The sequence below is a fragment of the Bombina bombina genome, chromosome 8 (assembly GCF_027579735.1).
Source record: "Bombina bombina isolate aBomBom1 chromosome 8, aBomBom1.pri, whole genome shotgun sequence".
In the NCBI taxonomy this organism is placed as follows: domain Eukaryota; kingdom Metazoa; phylum Chordata; class Amphibia; order Anura; family Bombinatoridae; genus Bombina; species Bombina bombina.
The window spans coordinates 247,926,783-247,949,401 of record NC_069506.1 but is presented as its reverse complement, the minus strand read 5'-3'; the positions used below and the strand labels follow the sequence as shown (position 1 = coordinate 247,949,401).

Sequence of the window (22,619 nt, the reverse complement as noted above, 5' to 3'; positions counted from 1 at the left end):
GACCGAAGTCCATTGAGTTCAACCTATACAAATCTAATTTACTTACAAAAAAAGCTCCAATTGAGCTTAAATTAATCCCACTAAAAGGTGAACCATTTAATACAAGCAATCATATCCATGCATTTTGTTTCTAGCCAGAAATGTATCCAAACAATTTTTAAATGTATCTACGGTATTGGCATTCACTACCTCCTTTGGTAATGAGTTCCACAATTGTATTGCTCTTACAGTGAACAAAACTTTTCCATTACCAAAGATTAAATATCCTTTCCTCCAACCTTAAATTGTGACCACTTGTCACAAACAATTTTCTTGGAATAAACAGAGCTTCTGCCATCTCTGCATATGGGCCTTGATTATATTTATATAAAGTAATCATGTCACCTCTCAAGCGCTTTTTTTCTAGAGAAAACAGACCCAGTTTGGCTAGCCTTTCCTCAAAGCTTAAATTCTCCATTCCCCTTATTAGCTTTGTGGCCCTTCTCTGAACTTTTTCTAGTTCTGCAATATCTTTTTTTACGATCGGTCCCTAGAACTGTACTCCATACTCAAGGTGAGGTCTTACCAGGGATTTATATAGCGACAGAATTATGCTTTCCTCCCTTGCATCAATGCCTCTTTTAATACATGCTAGTACCTTATTAGCCTTGCCCTTCCCTGCATTTTCTGCCCATCTTTAAATTGTTATCAATTACTACTCCCAAATCCCTTTCCTCCTCTGTTTGGCTATGTCTAGTCCCATTTAAATAATAGATTGTTTGCTTATTTTTACTTCCAAAATGTAGAACCTTGCATTTTCCAGTATTAAATCTCATTTTCCATTTACCTGCCTATTCTTCAAATTTTTGCAGATCCCCTTGTAAAGTAAGTTTGTCCTGCTCTGACCTAATGAAACCCTTGTTTCATCTGCAAAAATAGAGATGTCGCTATTTAATCCTTGCTCCAAGCCATTAATAAAAATATTAAAAAGAACAGGGCCAAGTACTGATCCCTGGGGGACTCAACTGATTACCTTTGTCCAATCTGAGTATGATCCATTCACTACTACTCGTTGATCAGCTATCTTTAATCCAGTTATTTATCCATGAGCTAACATTTTTAGCTATTCCCAGTCCCTTAATTTTGTGCATTAATCTCTCATGTGACACTGTATCAAAATCTAAGTATATCACATCAACGGATTCCCCTTGTTAAAAACACTGTTTCAAACACTGCTGCCATACATTTGTCAATACATGTGCACACATTTCAAGAGAAGAAAGTTAATTTGGTATTGAAAATAAGTTATAAAGTTTATTAAAATTTGCATACTCTGTCTAAATAGTGAAAGTTTCATTTTTTGACTTTCATGTCTCTTTAAGTAATGTATGATTGTTATTTTATCATCTCATTTATAAATGTTCCTAGCTAGCCGCAGGTTATGAGATAAAAGACAAGACTTATAAACCAAGGAAAACCTAGGTTACAACCTAACAGTACACATTAATTTATAGTGACTAAAATGCTACACTTATTTCTTCAATATAATAAATAAAAAATAAATCTGTATGTTATTTGTATATTCATTTTTTGTATCACATGTAATCTTGCACAAGAGTTTGCTTGTGCTTCATCATCCCGCTTCTCTTGCACAACAATCACCCAGAACAAACAGGATTTATCTCTGCCACATTTGAGGAAGTAGAGAAGTAATAATTAGTGGTCACTGCTCAGTACTTTATTGGAGCCCTTAAAGAACATGAAACCCAAACATTTTCTTTCATGATTTAGGTAGAACATACAATTTTAAACTACATTTCATTTTACTTCTATTATCTAATTTGCTTCATTCTCTTTATATCATTTGTTGAAGAAGCAGCAATGCACTACTGGTTTCTAATTGAACACATGGCTGAGGCAATGACAATATATATATATATATATATATATATATATATATATATATATATATATATATATAATTACATAAGCCTGTGCACCCTTCCCTTGTTCTCAGTTTGTTTGGATTTGAGAGCTTGCATTGTGTGGCTGTTTTAGGGTCCCAGGTATTGGAAAGGACCTTGACGTGGTACCTGGGCTTGTCCCATTTTTCTAGATGCGGTAACTAACCTTTCCATTTTTGCTTTTAAATCTTAGCTGTTAGCTTGTAAGTGAGTGCTGGACTTTCTCTGTGTGTTGTATTAATTTGTTTTGTAATTGTCCCTATGGTTCATGCACCCAGACCTGTCTAGGGTTAAATCCCTATGACTCTGGGGACAGCACAACTTCCTGTGAGTGCCAGTGAGCACCCTGGGCTGAGCATGTTGCAGGGTCATGGGATGTGTACCGGTCCGGTATGAGAGTGCAGTCCCCTTCCATGTTTTATATATGTCTAGGGTGATTACATAAGCCTGTGCACCCTTCCCTTGTTCCCAGTTTGTTTGGATTTTAGAGCTTGCATTGTTTGGCTGTTTTAGTGTCCCATGTATTGGAAAGGACTTTGGAGTGGTACCTGGGCTTGTCCTATTTGGCCAGATGCAGTAACTAACCTTTCCATTTTTGCTTTTAAATCTTAGCTGTGAGCTTGTAAGTGAGTGCTGGACTTTTTCTGTGTGTTGTATTAATTTGTTTTGTAATTTTCCCTATGGTTCTTGCACCCAGACCTGTCTGGGGTTAACTGCCTGTGACTCTGGGGACATCACAGCTTCCTGTGAGTGCCAGTGAGTACCCAGGGCTGAGCATGTTGCAGGGTCATTGGATGTGTACCCGGTCGGGTATGAGAGTGCAGTCCCCTTCCATGTTTTATATATGTCTAGGGTGATTACATAAGCCTGTGCACCCTTCCCTTGTTCCCAGTTTGTTTGGATTTTAGAGCTTGCATTGTTTGGCTATTTTAGGGTCCCATGTATTGGAAAGGACTTTGGAGTGGTACCTGGGCTTGTCCCATTTGGCCAGATGCGGTAACTAACCTTTCCATTTTTGCTTTTAAATCTTAGCTGTGAGCTTGTAAGTGAGTGCTGGACTTTCTCTGTGTGTTGTATTAATTTGAGTTGTAATTTTCCCTATGGTTCTTGCACCCAGACCTGTCTGGGGTTAACTGCCTGTGACTCTGAGGACAGCACAGCTTCCTGTGAGTGCCAGTGAGCACCCAGGGCTGAGCATGTTGCAGGGTAATGGGATGTGTACCTGGTCCGGTATGAGAGTGCAGTCCCCTTCCGTGTTTTATATATGCAGACGTCAATCCACAGCTAGAACCTAGGTTCTTTGCTGCTCCTGAGATTTCCTAGACAAACCTTTCAGCAAAGGATAACAAGAGAAGGAAGCAAATTAAATAATAGAAGTAAATTGGAAAGTTGTTTAAAATGACATGCTGTGGCATGCCCTGATCTTCAATCATGGAGATCCGGTAGGAGGAGTTCAGGTGCAAAGGCAGGTTGACACCTGTTCTACATCTCCTAATGAGCTATTGGCAGTAGCAAAGCGTGCTCAACACCTCAGTCCTGGGGCGGCTTATTCAAGCAATTTGTAATCAGCTACCGGTTCTCCCAAAGTGTAAAGCTACCACACTTAAAACTTGCAGATGGGTTACATGGTCTGAATTCAAAACACCAAGAGATGCAAGTACTTGCTACAGATTTTACCCCTATCTTTATCCTGGCAAAGAGAGAAAAAGGGAAATAAAATAAAAGTGGCAGCGCTACCTGAAAGACCTGAGCTCTCCTGGTAGAGCAGCAGGCAGGAAGGAACTTTTCTTTTTCTAAAACCTAGATCCGAACATAAAAATATAAGCCAGCATTGGTAAATTTATCTGATCAGTGGATCTGCTACTTCGAAGTTTAAATACCGGCATATTGGAGTGGCACAGCCAACCTGAGGCGTGGTGGTGTGGTCTTGGATTTCCGTGCCCGAGGGGTCTGGAGGAGGGCGGCTTGAGACGATCTGCTGTAGCTACATTTGGGGGATCACCAGATTGGATGGCTCCTAACTTACCTTCCTCTTGCCCTCCTTGACGGCCTGGCACCCTGACTGGCGTAGGGATACCTCCCTGAGTTCCGGAGACTGCTCACTGGAAGACGCAACCAGCTGTTACAAGCCTTACAGCATAGCTGGCGCGGAGTGAGAAGAAACTCTGCTGGAGACTTCGGTCTGCTCCTCTCTGGGCGCTTGGGATTTCCTATATTTGAAGTGCGAAGTCGCTTTGCTGCTGCTGGGGAGCCTTCCGTGGGGGGGCCCTGGCTGGAGGTCGCTTGTTTGCTCCCTTTTTCTTGAGGAAAAGGGTCGGGGGCCCGGTCACACAGCTTATTACAGCATTTGACGCTTCTCTCCCCACCGATGCTGCGTGGAGAGTTACCGAGTCAATAAGTCTACCTAAGGAATCTGTATAAAGTGTGAAACAGTGAAGACATCTTCCAATCCCTCACGAACCAGGGACAGGTATTCATTCTATGCACCAGAACGGTGTCTCTACCTATTTTATAATACACATCTGACTTTTGCTAGAACTGCTTCAGAAAAACTCTGATTATTTACTATATGCAACTAAAGATTTAACAAAAATTGGTATGCAGGCAACTGTTTGGTTTGATATAATTGAGTTAAATAGTCAAACTAAAAGTGGTATAATTCTGTAAAATAGCACCAATGGTGCAAGATTGGGTTCTTTTTTTTTTTTTTTTTTCCTGTGTTTTTTTTTCTTTTGCTTGGCTCTCTGATTTCTGCCCTTTTTCATTTTAACTAAATCTGGTTTAAAAGGGTGGATAAGAGTAATAGGAGAGGTGTCTGTTATCCAGTCCCCCCCCCCCTTAAAAATGGGATATAAGGGCCTTACAGAAAATAAAGTAGTAAAATAACCTTGCTGGTAAAATCAACTGCATAACTGTGTAAAGATGAATATAACATACATGCAATAGAATTGTGATTTTTACCTCTTGCTTTGAATAGGTACCTTTTGTATTTTATCTGGGAAAACATATGATTAGATTACTCTCATTATTTGCCCAAATCAACAAATATAAGAAATATTGTGTATAAAAATGATTATTGTTTACTTGTAGATGACCCTTACTATTAAAAGAGTTGTAGTGTTGTTTAAGGCAGGGATAGTAGTTCCATCTTATCTAGAAATATTCTAAGTACTCTGTAGATATTTAAAAGAAAGGAAAAGGAAAAAAAGGGAAAAAAAAATTCTGACAGGGCATTTCAGTATTAGTAGACACTAAAACAAGCCATAAAAAGAATGTTTTTGCAAGTCTTAAATTAAATAAAGAAAGGAAAAAAAATAAAAAATGTGTTAATAGCACAGAACTTATCTCACAAAAACACCTAATTTAATCACTTCCCTCACATTCACCCCCTTTTTGTGCGTTCCCCCTCCCCTTTTTTTTTTTTTCCCCCCTTCACATTCACTTATATATGGACAAATATTGCACTACACACATTAAAACACCTCCCTCCAATATGGCTGGAAGGAACAGAGAAAAAAAAATAATAAAACCACACCAGGAAACACAACTGACACCTCTCTCACGAGCACAAATAAGACACAGATAAATGATTTAATAGACTTGCAAGCCTTAGTTACAAGTATCTCTGAAGCTTTAACACCCAAATTTGATACTCTCAAAGATGAAATTAAGCAAGACATACATGCCCTAAAAACTGAATTCCGTCAGTTTTCAAATAGACTAGCAGAGGCGGAACAAAGAATCTCTGATTTGGAAGACAACACTATAACTCACAACACTAAGTTAGATTCTTTAAATTCTAAACTTACAAAAGTCCAGCTAAAACTGGAAGATCTTGAGAATCGTGCTAGACGAAACAATTTTAGAATTATTGGTATACCCGAAGAAAAGCAATATGAAGATCTTGATAAATTACTAACGATAACACTACCACAATTATTACAAATTCCTCAATCTCATCCACGAATAGTGCTAGAGAGAGTACACAGACTAGGGCGGCACACCACAGAGAATGAAAATCCTAGACCCAGACCAGTTATCGCCAAAGTTCTTAATTATCAGGATAAACTCCTATTACTACAATATTTTAAAAAGAACCAGCCCATCTTCCTTGGGGGAGCTAAAATTATGCTTTTTCAGGATTTTTCTGCAGAAACCTCGGCCAAAAGAAGGAACCTGGCCCCGATATGTACTAAGCTAATAAAACAAGGACACCAAGCTACTATTATATACCCAGCAAAGTTGAAGATAACAATTAACAATAATATACATTTGTTTGAGTCATCCAGGGACGCAGAAAGGTTTATATCGCAACAGCTCCCCCCAGAATAGGTGGGAACTTAAAAATTTAGAAGATAAATAATAGCAGTTATGTCTTACACGATAATTGAAATATAAGTTACCATGAGGGTTCTGACACACAGAAAGGCCAGGGGTCATACTTTTTGTTATTGTCCTGGTTCTTTTATGTCGTGGTTTGTTAAGTTTTGTTTTGTTTTGTCCTGCTGTGGATCCCCCTTCCCCTCCCGCCCCCTTTTTTTTTTTTTTCCTTTCTATTCATGAGTCTTGTTGTTTGAGATGACAGACATATTAAACGGGTTTAAGCTAGCCTCTTGGAATATTGGGGGAATTACATCGCCAATTAAACGCAAAACAATAATTGCATATTTAAGAAAAATACACACAGACATAGCCTTTTTACAGGAAACTCACTTAAAAATGGAAGAAGTTCTTAAGCTCAAAAGTTCCTGGGTTAATGAAGTCTTTGCTTCGCCCAGCACTCAAAGAAAGGGAGGGGTAGCAATCTTGCTAGGTAAAAGAATAAAATACCAAGTCCTTCATACTAAGACTGATCCGGAGGGGAGGTTCCTATTGGTCAAAATCAAAATAGATAAGATAATTTATACACTTTGTAATATATATGCTCCTAATGTTTTCTGTCCTCTCTATTGGGAAAGACTTCAAGCTGAATTACTATCCTATACAGAAGGTTTCTTGATTTTAGGAGGGGACTTTAACATGGCACCGCAATATCCTCTAGACAGGTTAAGGCATAAGGGCTCATCTCTCAGAACCAAAAGGGATAGCCTGGAATCTAAAATGTTTCTTAAGCTCTCTCAGAATCTTGAAGTTAGAGATATTTGGAGGACGCAAAACCCAGATGCTAGGGAATTTACCTGCCTTTCTAAGGCGCATAAGTCACTATCACGAATTTACATGTTTCTTCTAGATGATAGACTATGCAAACAAAGACTAGCTGTTAATATTTTTCCTATCTGTATATCGGACCATGCTCCAATTTCCCTAGAGTTCTATCCGAGCAACTCAACTTCAAGATATTCTAGATTCTTTTTCCCAAACTACATAGTTCCCGATCTTAAATTTAAAAATTGGCTAAATAATAAATTCCAAGAATATGCGTCCTTTAATAAAGAATATATTAATCGCCCTATGATCTTTTGGGAAGCCGCTAAGGCTGTATTGAAAGGAGAAATTTTAGCTTATACAATTAGTAGGACAAAAAAATTTAAGACCAGAGAAAGGGAAATCATGAAATCCATCTCTAACTCTTATAATTCCTATTTACTAGAGAAAACGCCTGATAAATGGGCGCGATATACCCAAGCTTTAAAGGATAGATATTCCTTTCTTTTACTTAAGACTTCTCAGAAAGATTTGAAATTTCAAGCTAAATTATATAGGCATGGGTGTAAAACAGGAAAACTCCTTGCAAGACTAGTAAAAAGAGATAAGACTTCATCAGTGATTGACTCATTACGAGTACAGGATAGAATAATAACATCTCCAGAAGACCTTATTCAAGCTTTTTCAGAATACTACCAAGATTTATACTCATTAAAAACTTCAAATGTTCATAAGTGAGAATCCTTCTGGGATAAAATTATTTATAATCCTGTATCGGCGGACTTAGTTGAAACTCTTAATCTTCCTATATCTGAGCTGGAGATTTTAAGAGCAATTCAAGATCTTGCTCTAAATAAAGCCTCGGGCCCTGATGGCCTTCCTAATGAATTTTACAAAATACTTTCTACAACAATAGTACCCCACTTATCTTCATTATACAATGATATTTATATTAAAGGCAACACCCCCCCCCCACCTACTTTTGCTGCATCATTCACAACTTTAATTCTCAAACAGGGAAAGGAGGCTGATAGAAAGGAATCATATAGGCCCATAGCATTGCTTAATACGGATTATAAAATAATGTCCTCCATTTTAGCCTCAAGACTCCAAATACTTCTCACTAATATAATACATAAGGATCAGGCAGGATATATACTCAAAAGAAACTCATCAGCTAAGATCAGGGAACTTTTCCTTACCATAGATTATTTTAAAAATAAGGAAGAGATGGAAGGGGGGGGAGGGGACACCCCTGACTCTGCAATCATTTCAATAGACGCTGAGAAGGCTTTTGACTCAGTTCATCTTGATCATTTGTTACATTCTCTTCAACAATTTGGTATACAGGGCAATTTTCTTAAATTTGTTAACAATTTATATAGAACTGCCTCTACTAAGTTGTTAGTGAATGGCCTAACTTCCCTAAATATATTTCTCAGAAGAGGTGCTCAGCAGGGATGCCCTCTCTCTCCTCTACTCTTTAACATCTCAATTGAACCATTTGCCATATATATTAGACAACACCTTGAGGGTATTAAGATTGGTAGGAAAGAGATGAAAATAGCATTGTATGCTGATGATATTCTAATCTACATTTCTAAAACCTCTACTAATATTCCTAAATTAATAGCAATTATTGAACAATTCGGTGCTTTCTCTGGCTATAGGGTGAATATGACGAAATCTGAATTGCTCTGGATTAAACAATCTAAGGACTCTATTGTCAATATTCCATTTAAATTGGTGACTGGCTCCTTCAGATATCTAGGTATCATGATCTCCTCCAATCCAGATATGTGGTATAACCTTAATATACTCCCAGTTTTGAATAAAATTAAACAAAATCTAAAAAATTGGCAAAATCTCCCTCTTTCTTTATCTGGGCGTATCGCTTTATACAAAATGGTTTGCCTTCCAAAATTACTATATATCTTACAAAATACCCCTCTGATCCTTAAAACTAAGGATGTTCTAATATTCAATACTGTTTTGAGAAAATATATCTGGCAAAATAAAAAACCCAGAATTTCGCTATCTAAATTGTCTCTTCCCAGAAAATATGCGGGGTTAGCTTTGCCAGATATTAAACTCTATAATTATGTTTTTTTGATTCGTCTGATCATGGATTGGATGACGGAGAGAGACTATGTCACCAATAATGAGCTGGAAAAAAATATATTATATCCATATTCCCCATTAGCAGTCATTCATTGCACTAGGAGCTCTCTACCAAAAGAAGTGAAAAAAATGAAAACAATGCTTAATCCTTTACAGGCTTGGTGGAAAGTACGTAAACTCCTTAAATTGGAACAGGAAGTATCTAATTTTATGCAGATAGCAGGCAATCCTCAATTTCAAGCAGGTTTGTATATGTCCCCTTTTCAAAGATGGGAGGTCTTGGGCTGGAATAAAATTTCTCAACTGTTAGATTTTGACAGGAAGTGTATAAAAACTTTTGGTTCTTTGAGAGAGGACTTCAATCTCTCCCATAAGGAGTTTTTTGCCTATATACAGGTAAGGCATTATGCCCTAAGCTTAGTAAATAAGTTTGGATGGACCTGGACATGGGGAGTATAGAAAAATGGTTATCTTTAGTTAAAAATGGATTTATGTCAATTTCCTTTAGCTATTTAGACTTAAGTTCCCTAAAAGGCAATCTAAACTTGGAAAAAATAGCAGCAAACTGGGCAGTGGCCCTATCACAAAATCCAGGGGAAATCAAATTGATCCAATCCTCAATATCTGAGGTTACAAAGACCACTCTCTCCTCTTCTTGGAGAGAATCACATATAAAACTATTACTCATGACCTTTTTTACCCCCGAGAAAGCTGTTCGATGCAGGAACTCAGACTTTAACATATGCCCTAAATGTTCCCTACCATCGGCAAACCTTATACACATGTTCTGCGAATGTCCAATTATTCAACAGTTTTGGTCGAAACTTCAATACTGGCTCGTGACAATAGGAATCTCCCCTTTGACCCTATTACCAGTACATATTGTTTTTCTTTGGAAGGACTTAGAAGACTGTTCGGTAAACACTAAAATTGTAAACTCAGCTATTTTAGCAGCAAGATACCTAATTCTTAAGAAATGGAAGAATAGGGCAACCCCCAGTATTCAAGAGGTTAAAAACTGTCTCAAAAAACAATGTATTCTTGAACAACTGGACACTGATTTAAATGATGAAAGAGATGTCACTTTATTTTTTAGAAAGTGGTCAGTTTTTATTAAATCTTTTTCTGCGAGTGAAATTGATAATTTAATCTATCCATTCAGAAATACTGAACTAGTCCTGCTTGGGATATGGTAATAATATATTGCCCCTTTCTTTTTTTATTCTTTCCCTTTTTTTTTTTTTTCTCTCCCCCCCTTGTTTTTGTCTTGTCTTGTTTTGTCTTGTTTAGCCGAGTTTGGCTATGTGGTGGCTGTCCTATTTTGATTTTCTGTCTGCTTAGAGGACCATGAGGGTAGGAGAGGAGAGGGAAGAGGAAATAGAAAAATTTATATCTCAACAACAAAATAGAAAGATAGTGGAACATTAGATTAAAATCATATAATAAGATTATTTTGGATTGAAAGAGTTTGTAAAATACAAGAAGGGTTTCCTTTTTTTCTGTTTATTATTATAAGATGTATAATATCTTGTGAAAAAAGGGTATTACTGATTGTTTATTACTCAGCTGTATTTTCATCTTGGTTCTTTTTTTTTCTGCTTTTTTTCTTACAAATGGTTTGAAAATGTATAAATCTGTTGAAATATAACAATAAAAATGATATATATATAAAAAAAAAATTGTATGTTCTATCTCTAAATCATGAATGTCTAATTATGACTTTACTGTCCCTTTAATGTTCACTTTGAAGAGAACATTTTAAAACAATATTCATGTGCTTAAATATGTAATTTGTTTATGGTTATTGGGCATGTCAAGGTCCATCAATAGAGTTTTGTGATTTTTCCTTATCATCTAGAGGGCAATCTACCAATCCAAAGAGTCCATTTTAAAGGGACATGAAACCCAAAATATTTATTTCATGATTTGGGTATAACATACAATTTTAAACAATTTTCCAGATTTGCCTCATTCTCTTGGTATCATTTGTTGAAGGAGCAGCAATGCACCACTGGTTGCTAACTGAACACATGGGTAAGCCAATGACAATCGGTATATTATATATATATATATATATATATATATATATATATATAGCCACCAATCAGCAGCTAGAACTTAGGTTCTTTACTGCTCCTGAGTTTACCTAGATAGACCTTTCAGCAAACGATAACAAGAGAAGGAAGCAAATGAAATAATATAAGCAAATTGGAACATTGTTTAAAATTGTATGCTCTGTCTAAATCATGAATGTCTTTACTGCCCCTTTATATTCAGTTTATGTAGTTTGTAACCCCCTTTTCATAACTAAATAAAAGCACAAATGACATGTTTAAATAGTGTATTTTATATTCATGATATAAATCATTTTGAATTATAATGTATTCCACAAATATTTGTCAACCTTAACAAGTTATTGCTATTGAAATTATTCATTAGAGTTGAGCAATCCCTACATTTGTAGTCAATGGAAATGTTTGGCCAAAAAACTGAGAATATGAGGTCTTTAACTAAGAACAGAATCAACAAAATCAATGATCTGCAAGTTATATTAAACATCCTGAAATGTTCAACTTATTTGAAATCCCGAAACAGGGTGAGCATGGGGTCATTAGTGAGCAGAGTGAAAAAAACTTGGGTGGTGAGATCTTAACATGGTAGGGGATATGGCTGTGTGGTCACAATAGGGTGGGTTAAGCATTTTGAAAGATAGTAGAATCAAGCAGGCTAACCTGAAAGCTAAAATGGAAGTTAGAGACAATGGTTATAAAAAATGATCTTAGTAAAAAGCAAAAGAGTAGTACAACAGCCTCATATTTTATCATAGGGCTCAATTTATTAAACTGCAGAGCCAACTTCCTAACCTTTCTGCCACCTCAGATTAGGCAGAGTTAAAGGGACAGTCAATATCAGAATTGTTGTTGTTTTAAAAGATAGATAATCCATTAATTACCCATTCCCCAGTTTTGTATAACCAACACAGTTATAATAATACACGTTTTTACATCTGTAATTACCTTGTATCTAAACCTCTGCAGACTGCCCCCTTATTTCAGTTCTTTTGACAGACTTGCATTTTAGCCAATTAGTGCTCACTCCTCTGTAAATTTACGTGCATGAGCTCAATGTTATCTGTATGAAACAAATGAACTAATGCCCTCTAGTGGTGAAAAACTGTCAAAATGTATTTAGATTAGATGTGGCCTTCAAGGTCTAAAAAATTAGCATATGAACCTCCTAGGTTTAGCTTTCAACTAAGAATACCAAGAGAACAAAGCAAACTTGGTGATAAAAGTACATTGGAAAGTTGTTTAAAATTACATACCCTATTTGAATCATGAAAGTTTTTTTTGGACTTGACTGTCCCTTTAAATCACAAGGCGCTTGCGACACACTGGCAACATAACTCTATTGGTTGTCCAGCCAGTAACTTCCTGAAAACACGGACCAATCAGATAATGCAGTAACGCCAATTTCTTGTGTATTATCTAATTGGTCAGTAGTCCATTTAATTCGCCCACCTACATCCAACTTGTTCTATCGCACTGACTTACCGGGAGGCGCTGTGGCTGATGCGGGTTATGGGAGGACTGATGAGAGTTACTGGGGCTTATGTGTGCCTGTAACGGGATGCTTATGTAGGTGACAGAAGGGGCACTGGGGCTTATGTTGGTTACAGGGGTGCTTATATGTGGGATACAGGGGGTGCTTATGTGGGTTATAGGCGTGCTGATGAGGGTTACAGGGGGGCACTGGGGCTTATGTGGGTTTTTTATGTGGGTTACAGGGGATGTTTATGTGGGTTACAGGGGGTGCTTATGTGGGATAAAGGGGGTGCCTCTGTGGGTTACAGGGGTGCTTATGTGGGTTACAGAGGTGCTGATGAGGGTTATAAGGGGGCACTGGGGCTTATGTAGGTTACAGGGGGTGCTTTTGTAGGTTACAGGGGTGCTGATGAGGGTTATAAGGGGCACTGGGGCTTATGTGGGTTACAGGGGATGCTTATGTGGGTTACAGGGGTGCTGATGAGCATTATAGGGGGGCACTGGGGCTTATGAAGGTTACAGAGGGGGTGCTTATGTAGGTTACAGGGTTGCTGATGAGGGTTACAGGGGGCACTGGGGCTTATGTAGGTTACAGTGGTGCTGATGAGTTTTATAGGGGGGCACTGGGGCTTATGTAGATTACAGAGGGGGTGCTTATGTGGGTTTCCAGGTGGTGCTTATGAGGGTTACAGGGAGGCACAGGCTTATGTAGGTTACAGGGGGTGCTTATGTGGGTTACAGGGGTGCTCATGAGGGTTATAGGGGGCACTGGTTTATTTCTGTTGGTTGTCACAATGTTGCCACATTATTTAGACTTTTTATAAGATTTTTACCTACTTCTAATTGAACAAATATTTTTTAAGAATTTTTTTTAAAACAATGAACGTTAAAGTTAAACATGCTGCCACCCTGCCATTTTCTGAATCCACCGGGATGCAGCTTTGCTGCATCCAGGTGGATTCTTTTGGCTTACAAACGTGATTATAGTATAGATGAGTACTAACTTGGCTAAGGTTTATTTTTGTTGGTTGTCATAATGTTGCCACATTATTTAGACTTTTTATAAGATTTTTACCTACTTCTAATTAAACAAATATTTTTAAAGACATTTTTAAAACAATGAACGTTAAAGTTAAACATGCTGTCCCCCCCCCCCCCCACACACACACACACACTTTGTATCAAAATAGATTTAAAGTAAGTAGCAATAATTAAATATTTAAATCTATAAGAAAAAAAAACCTTATAACATGGGTTTTGGATTTATCAAATCTAACTAACTTGACCAGTCTGTTTCTTATATTTATGTGTATGATTACCCAATCAGAGTGTAATACAATCTCATGTCCTGGTTATATCACATGTGTAGTTAAGGTGGTTAAATTAGCTCAGGCAGCTGTACTGCTAATAGTTGGCTCAGGAGTGTGCACATGTCTGGTGCACTATATGGCAGCATTATTGCAGCAATGTCTGTAACCCTATTATACAGTTGTGAACACTATAGAAAAGCAATGTTTGCAGCAATATATAACATTGTTGCAAACATTTCTACAACACTGTTTTTATAGTGCTGTAGACATGTACAGTTCTGGGTAACATTCTAGCACCTACATAGTTAAAATCAATACAAAGGGGGGCGTGTCAGGGCAGCGACCGAGTATGGCCGCAATAACAGAAGCTCTAGGAGACGATGAGGGTATCCACCAAAAATCCTAGATATACAAACCCATCTGTTCTTGAGAAAAAAAGAGTTTACATATGCCATAGACTACTAATCCTGACAGATATAATATTGCTAAATGAGTGACCCTAGACACCTGTTCCAGACCATTAGGACCTTGGGTGGTGGCCTAGTATTGAGATCCTGATACACCCCCCGGTATGCCGGGTGCAGCATATGTTTTGGAACTGCTATATTTGACAATAATGGAGGAAATCTACAATGCTTTGAAAGATCTTCTTGCAGATTTTGAGCGTGACATGTACCATCGGCTGGATACCCTTATTCTAATGGTGGAGGAAGAAAGAGACCTTGTGAGGCCTAATAGAGTGAGGCCTATAGTACTGCATGAAAAATCAACATCAGAGAAGCTATGTGAGCAGAGGTGGCTGGCAGTGGGACACCAGCGGACCCCTACGGATCACACAGAAGAGAGGAGGGAAATTCACACTTCCCCTGTCCCTGAGTTGCTGGAGACGTCCTCAACAATCTTGGCAGGGGACTTAGACAAGGAGAGTCATGGGAAGCATAGTGATGGGCCTCTTGCGATGCAGCAGCTGGATACTGCTGTAGAAGAAGTTAACCTGCCTTGGGAGTTTAGTGTGCAATGGATTGCAGTGAATTTGAATCTTTCCAATGCGGAGGGGAGTGCGGCTGGCTCCCCTGAGTGGTATCCAGACCTATTGCAGAATCGGGAGAAGGTAGGTGGGAGGGAGGGCCCAAAAGACACAACTTCAAAGTGAACTGTTAAAGACTCCAGACTGTGAACATTGGGTAACAATCTTTACACCCCTCATGTGTCCATGATGACTCCAGTCTGAAAAGTTGTTTATGGTATATACAACCCTCTTATAGCCCCCTTATATATTCTTCTTTTTGGTGGTACAAATCTCCTGGGTGGACTCATGAGCTATTTGGTTAAGCATATTTACCTATGGAATTATAATATAACGGATATAATTTGTTTTTTATGGCTGGCATGCCAGTTTGATTTCCCTTGTTAAGCTGCTGGATGCTATTTAATTATCACTAATGTTGAATAGTTTTATATGTACTGTATGTCCATGCTGATCTGTGAAATCTCTAACCTTAGTTCCAGACAAGATTTCCCCCTGATAGTAGTTTATTGTCTCTTATTTTGTAATAGTTATATATGAACAAATATTATACAATTTGATACATTTTTAAGCCTCAAAAATATGTATAACGGCTTGTATTTAATTGCCCCTTACAAGCCTGAGTAGTGGGCTATTTATCACTCACTATATTATGCATAATAGCTTGTATCTAATTGCCCCTTACAAGCCTTAGTATTGTGTTATTCATCATTAAAATATGGATAATAGCTTGTATCTAATTGCACCTTACAAGCCTTAGTATTGTGTTATTCATCACTAAAATATGGATAATAGCTTGTATTCAATTGCTCCTTACAAGCATGAGTAGTGTGCTACTTTCCAATAAAATATTCTTTAGTTTACATAGATATTTCTTAATGTTTCGTTCATAATACATATTGTTCTTTAATATATTTACCTAATAGTTAATGGACCCTGCCATATATCATGCTTTGCATTATGAGGGGGTTATTTACTGATATACATGTATTGTTTGTTCCCCTTATTTATACAGTGCTTAGGGATTATGTAACCACAAGTCTACTACAGTTTCTTCTTCCAGATATGTAATGTGCGTTACAGTTTAACTCTAATATCTTGCAGTTTATTATGCTAGCTTTAATAAGAGTATTTGTCTACAACCCTAAGGCAGGTGTTCTTAGCATATTTGTATCTGAAAGCTGCACTTTGTCACAAATGTATTGCATATACCGACTGCCTATTTATGTATTCCAGACTCACATCTGTGTTTTAACTATTGAAAAGTCATATTTGGCACCCACATGTTGGATTATTAGCTGCAGCTGTTATTATGTTAAAATAAGGTCCATGAGTGGCCTATCAGGCTTTCTTTATATATGAAAAAAAAAACAAGGTTCTACCTTTTAGATGGGATCCAAAAGTGGTCCCTTATTTATAATTTGCCTTCTATAAGGTTTAGGGGTGGGAAGGGTCCAAAAGTGGCCCTCATTATCAGGTAGAAGGCATGCCATACTGTACTATAAGATGTGAATATTAACCAATGTGGTCTTTGCTGTTGTCTGTAGTAGGATATGATGCTCAGCATTTCTTACTGTATACAATTGTAAATGTGTGCATCAGTGTCTCACATTGTAATCTGTTTATTCTGTACTGCTTGGTGAACCTTAATAAAAATTAATTAAAACAAAAACAAAAAACAAAAAATAAAGGGACGATATGAGTTCATGGTTAAGATTTAAGGGTGTATACAGGTGCAGAAGCTCGACCTGCAAGGCGTGACCACCTACAAATTGGGGAGGGTTCTTAAAGTTATGTTACCAACAAAACCTTTAACCACAAGATGTGCATGAATTGTAGAACAATATATGCAGTGTATCTGGCAGGTTGTACAACTTGTCACCTACAGTATGTAGGTTTAACAACCAGGGAGGTGTGTTCATGTATTCGGGAGCACCTATCCAACCCCTCTGGTACTACATTTCAACAGGGTCCATAAAAAGGATTCTTCTAGTTTTAAATGGACAATAATTTAAACCATTGGTGCTAGAAAAAGAGGGGGTGACAGAGACCACATTTTAACCGAAAGGGAAGTATTCTAGATATTCCAGCTGCAGACTAGATATCCAAAAGGTCTTAATTCAGAGTACGACCTTATTAATTTCTTGTCAGGGTTTTCTCCCTGTTGTGTTTGCCATGTGCTGCTGGCAGCCATTTTACTCACCTCTCTTCCTGACTATGGTGCATTGTGGGGGATGCTGCTCATTTCCTGCACTTCCTTTTATGGCCAGACTGCTGTGCATCATCCATGTGAGACAGGATGCAGTCTCAGAATTGTGATGTCATCACTTATTATTTAAAGGGCCTCTGTTCAGTATGCTTTGCCTTTGTGTTGTCTCAGACCTGTTTGTGAGAGTTCCTGTGTATTACCTGGCTGCCTGACGTCCTTCCTGGTTCCTGATCCCTGGCTTGTTCCTGACTCTGCTGTTTTCCTTGTTCCTGATTCTGGCTCGTCTGACTATTCGCTTTGGCTCCTGACTCGGCTCGTCTGACTACCAGCTCTGGTTTTGACTCCTGGCTTGTTATTTGACTTGTGGACTTTTTATTATTTTTTGCTATTAATAAAGGTGTGATTATTTTTGCACTTCTCGTCTCAGTCTGATTCCTGGCACCCTGACATTATGCAAAGGCCATGAATCCTAATGGTGCTAATAATCCACCTTTACCTGCCATCATTTCCAGGATGGATGAACAGGATCACCGCTTGGATCAATTCGCACTAGCCCTGCAAACCCTGCTGACTCGCACTGCACATTTGGACCAAAGTGTCCCGCAAGTTATGGCTGCTCCTGTTTTCGCTGCTGCACCTAGTCCTACCAGGAGTATGTCCGGTTCTGCACCTCTACCTCAGCGATATGGAGGCGATCCTATTCAGTGCAGAGGGTTTTTGAACCAGGTGGGCATTTACTTTGAGATGTCTCAGGTGTTTCCCTCTGACAGAGCTAAGGTGGGATTTCTCATCTAGTTACTCTCTGACACAGCTCCTGCCTGGGCTAATCCCTTGTGGGAGACTAATAAACCTGTGATTTCAAATTACCCTGAATTTGTGGCCTTCTTTCGAAGGGTATTTGATGTTCCGGCTCGCTCCTCCTCTGCTGCTAAACGACTCATGTCCATTCAGCAAGGTACAAGATCTGTTGCTCAGTATGCTATTGAGTTCCGTACGCTTGCCGCAGAGGTAGGTTGGAACAATGAAGCCCTTGTTGCCGCCTTCTTTCATGGGCTCTCTGATGCGATTAAAGACGAAGTTGCTGCCAGAGATTTACCAGAGGATCTCGAGGCATTGGTGTCTTTTTTGATCCTAATTGACATCAGACTCAGAGAGAGGCCCTCTTTCAAGGAGCGCTTGCGGAAGCCTCCTGTTCCCTTGTCTCCTACGTTTTCATTCCCACCAATGCCTCCCTCTCCTCCCATGCCTCCTGGTCCCGAGTCACCAGGTACTGCTGAGCCGATGCAGCTGGGATTCACGTGTCTCTCCGCGGTGGAGAGGGCCTTTAGGAGGAGGGAGGGGCTCTGCCTCTATTGTGGGTTACAGGGCCACCTTTTGAAGTCTTTTCCTACACGGCCGGGAAACGCTCACGCCTAAGGTCCTGTCGGGGACAGACCTTGGGTGGTTTATCCTCGTCCCCGGAATCGTTTTAAGGAGAAACCTTTGGTCATGGTTGTCCTTTCCTGGATGGACTCCTCCATAGTCACTCAGGCTCTTGTTAACTCTGGTGCTCCGGGCTATTTCATTGACAGTGCTTTTGTATCAAAGCACTCCATTCCTGTTTTGCCTTGGTCCGTTCCGCTTGCTATTGAGGCCATTGATGGCAGGCCCTTTCAGCCCACACTCGTTACTCATGAAACTGCTCCGTTGTCCATGGCTGTTGGGGCTCTCCATTTTCAAACCCTCCAGTTCCAGGTGATAAACTCTCCACATTTACCGGTTGTTCTGGGTTATCCCTGGATCCAAAAGCACAATCCCAGTCTTGACTGGCGCAGGTCGGAAATTTTGTTGTGGTCCCCGCAATGTATTTCCACTTGTCTTCGGAAACCAGTTAAAGTCTTGTGCACTTCTTTGGTATCTCAATTTCCAGAGGAGTACCGAGAGTTCCTAGACGTGTTTGACAAGGTGCATGCTGGTACGTTGCCTCCTCACCGGTCTTACGATTATGCCATAGACCTGCAACCCGGAGCCATTCCTCCTCGGGGCCGGGTGTTCCCTCTGTCTGTTGCAGAGAATTGTGCTATGGAGGATTATGTTGCTGATGCTCTGTCTCGGGGGATCATCTGCAGAGGCTGGCTTCTTATTTGTGAAGAAAAAGGGTGGCGAGTTAAGACCATGTATCGATTATAGGGGTCTTAATCGTCTTACCATTAAGAATGCTTACCCTATTCTGCTTATTACGGAACTCTTCAACCACCTCAAGGGAGCTACGGTCTTTACTAAACTTGATTTGAGAGGAACGTAAAATCCCGTTAGGATTAAGGAGGGCCACGAATGGAAAACAGCATTTAACACCAGGAGCGGGCATTATGAGTATCTTGTAATGCCCTTTGGCCTATGTAATGCTCCTGCTGTTTTTCAGGAATATATTAATGATGTCCTATGAAATATGTTGCAACAGTGTGTTGTGGTGTACTTAGACGACATCCTCATACACTCACCCACACTTGAGGCTCATCGTTCTGATGTTACACGGGTTCTTCAGAGACTATGCGAGAACGGCCTGTTTTGTAAACTCGAGAAATGTGAGTTCCATCAAACTCAAGTAACCTTCCTAGGTTATGTTATCTCCGTTCCAGGGTTCTCCATGGATCCTGACAAGTTATCTGCAGTTCTGCAGTGGCCTTGCCCAGTTGGTCTTCGGTCTATTCAACATTTTTTGGGGTTCGCCAATTATTATAGAAAGTTTATTAAAAACTTTTCTTCCTTGGTCAAACCTATCACAGACATTACCCGTAAAGAGAATGATCCACTCCATGGGTCACCTACTGCCATTAAGGCCTTTGATAGTCTTAAGAATGCCTTTGCTGCCACTCCACTCTGGCCCATCCTAACCCTGTCCTGCCTTTCGTTCTTGAGGTCGATGCGTCTGAGACTGGAGTAGGTTTCCTCTTCTCTCAACGTCCTACGCCTGATGTTTCCTGGCATCCGTGTGGTTTCTTCTCTAAGAAATTGTCTCCAGTGGAGTGCAATTATGAAATTGGCGACAGGGAATTACTGGCCATAATTTTGGCACTTAAGGAATGGAGGCATCTTCTCGAGGGTACTAGCGTGCCAGTGCTCATTCTTACTGACCACAAGAATTTAACCTATCTATCTGAAGCAAAATGTTTGTCGCCCTGACAGGCCAGATGGGCGCTATTTTTATCTCGGTTTAATTATGTGGTCTCCTACCTGCCTGGTAGTAAGAATGTTAGGGCTGATGCCCTCTCTCGACAATTTTTGCCTCTTTCCATGGAGGAGTCTGTACCTACTCCTGTTATACCTCCTGACCATATTTTGGCTACCATACATACTCATTTGACTTCTCCTTCGGGGGAGGAGATCCTGGCTGCACAAACCAATGCACCTCCTGAGAAACCTAGTGGTAAGTGTTTTGTTCCTGAGAATCTTCGAACTAAACTTTTGCACACTTACCACTATCCTAAAGCCACAGGTCACCCAGGCAAGAACCAAATGATTTGGTCTATCACTCAACAATTCTGGTGGCCAGTTCTTTGTTCTGATGTTGCTGCGTATGTTGCCTCCTGCTCAGTTTGTGCACAGAATAAGACTCCTCAACATCTTCCTGTGGGTCTTCTTCAACCTATTGCTAATGGTGAGCGTCCTTGGACACATCTTTCCATGGACTTCATTGTCAAGCTCACTGTTTCCAGTGGCAATACTGTTATCCTTATGGTGGTTGACCGTTTTTCTAAAATGTCTCATTGCATTCCCTTGTTTAAACTGCTTACCGCTCAGGAGCTTGCTTCATTTTTTGCCCGGAGGTCTTCTGTTTACATGGGTTACCCAAGGAGATAGTGTCAGACCGGGGTAGCCAGTTTGTCTCCAGATTTTGGCGTTCCTTTTGTGCTCAAATGGGGATCCAGCTTTCCTTCTCAGCATATCATCCTCAATCCAATGGGGCTGCAGAACGGTCTAATCAAGCTCTGGAACAGTTCCTCCATTGCTATGTCTCAGATCACCACAATAATTGGTCTGAACTGTTACCTTGGGCAGAATTTGCTCGTAATAGTGCTATTAATGCTTCCTCCAAGTTATCCCCGTTCATGGCGAATTATGGGTTTCAACCATCCTTGTTGCCCGATTCATTCATGTCTCAGGGTATTCCGGCTTTGGAGGAGCATCTCCGGCAACTCCGTTCCACGTGGGTGCATATTCAGGATTGCCTTCATCGTTCTATGCAGCGCCAAAAGTTTCAGGCTGATCGTAGGCATCTACCCACACCTTCCTACCAGGTTGGTGAGAGAGTTTGTCTGTCCTCCTGCAACTTGAACCTTCGTGTGCCTTCCAATAAATTGGCTCCCCGTTATGTTGGTCCTTTTTGAATACTCCGACGGGTTAATCCTGTGGCCTACGCTCTTGACCTTCCTCCTGTTATGCGCATCTCCAATGTTTTTCATGTCTACCTCTTGAAACCATTGGTTTGTAATCGGTTTACCACTATGTTGCCTCGTCCCCATCCTATCTTTGTTGACAACCATGAGGAGTATGAGGTCAGCAGCATTATTGACTCTCGTATGTCCAGGGGCCGTGTACAGTATTTGGTTCACTGGAGGGGCTACGGAGCGTTCTTGGGTTCCCTTCTCTGATGTTCATGCTCCCGCCCTCCTCCGTGCCTTCCATGTCCGTTTCGCCAATAAGCCTTTTGGCCTCCCTTGGGGGAGGGTACTGTCAGGGTTTTCTCCCTGTTGTGTTTGCCATGTGCTGCTGGCAGCAATTTTACTCACCTCTCTTCCTGACTATGGTGCATTGTGGGGATGCTGCTTATTTCCTGCACTTCCTTTTATGGCCAGACTGGTGTGCATCATCCATGTGAGACAGGATGCAGTCTCAGAATTGTGATGTCATCACTTATTATTTAAAGGGCCTCTGTTCAGTATGCTTTGCCTTTGCGTTGTCTCAGACCTGTTGTGTGAGAGTTCCTGTGTATTACCTGGCTGCCTGACGTCCTTCCTGGTTCCTGATCCCTGGCTTGTTCCTGACTCTGCTGTTTTCCTTGTTCCTGATTCCGGCTCGTCTGACTATTCGCTTTGGCTCCTGACTCGGCTCGTCTGACTACCAGCTCTGGTTTTGACTCCTGGCTTGTTATTTGACTTGTGGACTTTTTATTATTTTTTGCTATTAATAAAGGTGTGATTATTTTTGCACTTCTCGTCTCAGTCTGATTCCTGGCACCCTGACATTTCTGGAAATGATCCACATGATTATGAATTTGTGTGACTGCTTATGTCCCATATTTGTTTGACATATATCAAATACTTGTTATATATTATTTCA

The 22,619-nt window shown here is 39.9% G+C and overlaps 1 protein-coding gene across 1 annotated transcript in view; it reads right to left on the bottom strand.

Moving 5' to 3' along the window:
- LOC128638160 (myelin-associated glycoprotein) overlaps window positions 1-22,619 on the bottom strand; it is a 109,083-nt gene that overhangs the window by 40,999 nt on the left and 45,465 nt on the right. The window lies entirely within an intron of this gene.